The sequence below is a fragment of the Alligator sinensis genome, unplaced genomic scaffold (assembly GCF_000455745.1).
Source record: "Alligator sinensis unplaced genomic scaffold, ASM45574v1 scaffold447_1, whole genome shotgun sequence".
NCBI lineage: Eukaryota > Metazoa > Chordata > Crocodylia > Alligatoridae > Alligator > Alligator sinensis.
In genome coordinates this window covers 213,596-217,987 of record NW_005842123.1, presented here as the reverse complement: position 1 = coordinate 217,987, position 4,392 = coordinate 213,596, and the positions used below count along the sequence as shown (strand labels likewise).

General features: G+C 39.4%; 1 protein-coding gene and 1 long non-coding RNA gene across 2 annotated transcripts in view; one reads left to right on the top strand and one right to left on the bottom strand.

Moving 5' to 3' along the window:
• SERGEF (secretion regulating guanine nucleotide exchange factor) overlaps nt 1–4,392 on the bottom strand; it is a 258,261-nt gene that overhangs the window by 47,081 nt on the left and 206,788 nt on the right. The window lies entirely within an intron of this gene.
• On the top strand, nt 441–4,209 carry LOC112550485. The gene is made up of 3 exons (XR_003094360.1): nt 441–570; nt 684–854; nt 2,520–4,209. It is a non-coding gene; the product is annotated as an uncharacterized LOC112550485 (long non-coding RNA).

The window sequence follows — 4,392 nt, the reverse complement described above, 5'->3', positions numbered from 1 at the left end:
TCCCTAGGTCCCCACAAAGGGCCTTATCTTACCAAAATTTATTCCCAATCATTAATATGCAGATTCTAATTCAGTTCCTCTGCATTTCTCTTTCATCGGTACATGTCTATTCCTGGACTCCGTCTTCTCAGTGCCAATGTCCATAATAGTACTGAGGAAGATGCCCATTTCTTCAGGACTATTCAAAACCTAGGTCTGGCATTTCACAGGGCACCATACTGCATGCCTCAACATTAAATTCCATTGCTCAGATCAGTGAACATTATCTTATAGCTTTTGTATGTAATTGAATACATTTCCCTTCCTAACTTCAGTCATTTCTCCAAGCCTTGGAATCTGAAGAATTTAATAATTGCTGCTCTTGGCCTTTGATCTGGAGTGAATTTGGACTATGTGCTCTTTCTATTTCAAAGCCTGGGACAGAATCCTCAACTGAACATTTTCCCTTAAGGAAAGAATTAATAAAAGAAGCATACTTCTGTTTCCTGTCCACTGCTGGAAAGACAATTATCTCTACACTAGAGCAGTCAGATCTAGCTTCTTTTCTATGACCTACATCACCTCTTTTAGGTTTTCCTTCATCTTACACATATAAATTGTTTCATTGTCTTTAATGCACCCATGTTTGATTCTGCCTCTGAGCCATTAAAAATTCTCTCTCTGCTTATATCATTTACTTTCAGCAGGGAATTCACTCTTTAGATATGGCCATGGAACTGTGTAATGCCCATCTCAATGCTGAGTAGCATTTCATCTCCTCGTGGGTGCCGTGTACTGATACAATGCCCAGGGACAAGATATCGAGAAAAACAACAGTCTCCTGGACAACATTTTTCAGATCTGAATGGCTAAAGGTAGGTTTATAAAAGCATACTTCAGCAAGTGGGCTGATCTTCAAAGTGGTTGATGTCAAATAGCATATTTCTGATATTAGATTTGCCAACATAAATACTGCCTAGGCAGCATTTGGGGGAGTGGGGGGGAGGGAAGCCAGCTTTTAATTTTCTACCTGTAAACAGAAATGAAATAACTTTTGGAGGCTAACAGAAACTGAAAGAGAGGCTGCTGAACAATAAAAGTTATTAAAGTAATTGGGTAAACAGTAGCAAATTGAGAGTGGAAACTACTCAAAAACTGAAACACACATTGACGCTCATTGCCTTTACAAATACAGGAGTTGTGACAAATAGTGAACTACAAGCCAAGAACTAACATGAGGCAAAGGAATATATGAAGCCAAATATGCTAGATATACTAAGGTAACAAAGAGACGGGGGTCTGTAAGAAAAAAGTCTCAATAGGAGAAATGAGAATATAGTACTGTGGGTGTAAGAAAGAGGTTATGAGGATATTAATATATGGTCATTAATGTTTGCATATTAGTGTAGATAGTTTGTATATTCAGTGCACTGGAGTCAAGACTGAAGGTAATATTTTAAATATTAGCTTCAATTTGACAGTGCTCACTTTGAGACACCTAAAAGGGTCCCAAATTTCAGAAAGCATTAAACAGCCACCCTCAGAAAACAGGCACCCAGCAGGTCTTCAATCAGGCATCCAAAAATGTGTGTCCTCAAAATAATAACCAGACACTCTGGCAAATCTTAGCCTGATGCAAGAATGAAGGCATTTGGATACTGCTTGTAAATAAGAAGCTACCTGTTATATTAGCTTGATTCTTTTTTTGTTATTTTTTGTTGTCTTAGTCTCAGACAATTAAAGCCATTATAATTCAGTCAGAAAGGAACATTTGGATCTGGAGATATGGCAGCACTCAGTCATATTAGGAAAATTTGAAGTCTGTAAAAATGAAGACATTGTTCAGAGAGATTTCAAATTATGATGCCCTTGGTCTGGAAGAGGGGGAATAGGCTAGAACTAACTGAGGTTAAAATGTGTACCTGTGAAAGCAGTGCAGGACTGTGTTCTTAGGGCATAAAGTAAATGGTTGAGCAAGATGGAAGCTGTTTGAGAGTGAGCAGCATGACAAAAGAGCAGCAGTTAGTACAGATCAAGGTTCTAATCATCAACACACTGTCAGATGCTAGACGCCCAGGAGGCTATGTGTAAAAGGGAGTAGGAAACATATCCAAGCTTGAAACACAAGGTTGGCAGGAAAATTAAATGATACAGTTTAAGTATTTAGGTTCAAATATATTGTGAAATTGACTGCACTTACAGAGCAGATGTTCATTATTATTAATGTACCGAATGTGTGAACTAGTGCTACGCAATATTTCATTATTATTATACTTCAATATTTGAGTTTTCTTGATATAAAAAGACCTTCTTTATTTCAGTTGTCTTAGAGGATTTTATCCCTGTCATACAACAAGTTTTCACTGAACTTCCATATTGTGTGAAATCTGGATCGTTCATTTATAATTAGGTTTTGCAGCAGCCTTTCCATTTCAGCAGACTACTTGCACTTGTAGGGGGACAAGCTCCTGTTCTTGAAGCGGATCTATTTTATTGTTTCAACTCTGGAATGATGTTAACCTTTTTTTCAATATCTGCAGATGTGGCAGCCCATGTCTTCAAAAGCTGTTAGGATGACAGACTTGCTGCTAATCCACTGTCCACAGACATTTGAAGAGGCCTTTGATTCTTGAGGGCAGTCTCTGAACAAGACCAAGATTTTCCAATGTAGCTCTTACAGTGCGCATTGCAGCCTTGTTTTCACCAAAATCTCATGGTGGGGGACAGGGGAGGCAGAAAGGGAGTTTCTCATTGCAAACAAGAAAAGCTAGATGGTATTTTACCTCAGACATTTAAGAAATAAATATGGAAACACTGTGCTTCCTGGACTTGAGGTTTGCAGATAGATTTCATGGAGGCTTTAAAAGCTGTCTTTGGTATAGATGCACAGATTCCTATGCAATGTATCTACAGGATTTATAGAACACCAGTCAGCCCAGTGTGTTTGTGCCAGAAATGACATTGAAGAGTAGCAAGGGACAGTAATTTGGAGGGAGAAAAAAAAAAAGGACCATTGCAGAAACCCTGGTGAAAAAGAACACAACAGATCTGGCTTACATCCACACAGACAAGGCAAACTGTCCTTAACTCACCCCATTATGCATACAAATTGAAGCTGAGCCCAGTTTCTTTCTTCTCCTCAAAAAGGATTATAAAATAAGTTGGCCAGAACCAATGCAAAGGGGCTCCAAAACATTCCCTTATATAGTAGGTGTTGTTTGGATGCTCTATTCTGCCACTCATTTTGGCTGAGGATAGGAAAAAAATGATCCCAATTTTCACACTCTTCTATTCCCTAACAGCATGTTGTTTTTGGAAGAGGTAAAATCTTCCCAACCCCATCACACAGACCCCTGGAAGCTGGAATCTTCCCCTCACTCACCCCTTTATTACTTTAGTAATGTTCTCAACATGGCCATTTTCATTTTTTTTCCTCCAAGAGCCATACGTAATTCCCCAAATCATAGAAAGATCCAAACTGTTAAGCACTAGAATTAACCGATATTAAAAATGCACTCAAAGGGAGCAAAATGTATGCAAAGACAGATGGCACCTTCAGAGAAGGAGGAGGAAATCTTAACTAACTTCTGATCTCGTTAGTGCTGAATCATCACAGTCTGACCGATCTCTCTAAAGATGTCCAGAACTCCCAAAATGTCCCTAATATGATGCCTCCATGTGCATGTGGCATTCCATTAACATCCTGTATAAAACGGATATTAAAGTCTATGTGCACTGACCCCTAAAAAATAGCTGGTAATTTCTTTAACTGTTTAGATGACTTTTAGGATATGGAGGAAAGTAGTGGACATTGGACAAGTTTTCTAGATGCTGGGAGCCATGTCTGCTCAAGTTAAGGCTCTAGGAGGTGACAGAGAATTCCTGTTTGCCCCACTTCTGTTTTCCCTATGGCCCATCTACATTTCAAACATGTCTAATGTTCCTGCTGCTAGTACAGAACTCAACATACAAACATCACGAGTTTTGTCCAGTATTCAGGAAAGGAACTGGCCAGCAAGGCACTGAGGGACATCAACTGGTGGAGACGTTACATTCCAGCAAGGCACCAGGGCAGGTTGGGAAGCACAGGAATGAAAGGTGTTTTGTCTGAGCAAACAAGACTCCTACTGATGGGAAGAGCTGACAGACAGAAACAATTGCATTGCTCACTGTCCTGAGGGCTAGCATTCAATTATAATTAAACCAAGCAAAAATGGTAATAAAACATATTCTAAAGATCATGTATAAGACAATAAGCCTAAATCTTCGTCAGTACAGAAATGCTGCAGACTTTCTCCATGAGGGGCTCTGCTCCCTTAACCCTAACCTTCAACCCTGGGGCCCAGAACTGACAGAATTTGTTGATCTTTGATTCCTGTTGTAAGGTCCATCTATTCAGCTAAGCAGTCAGGG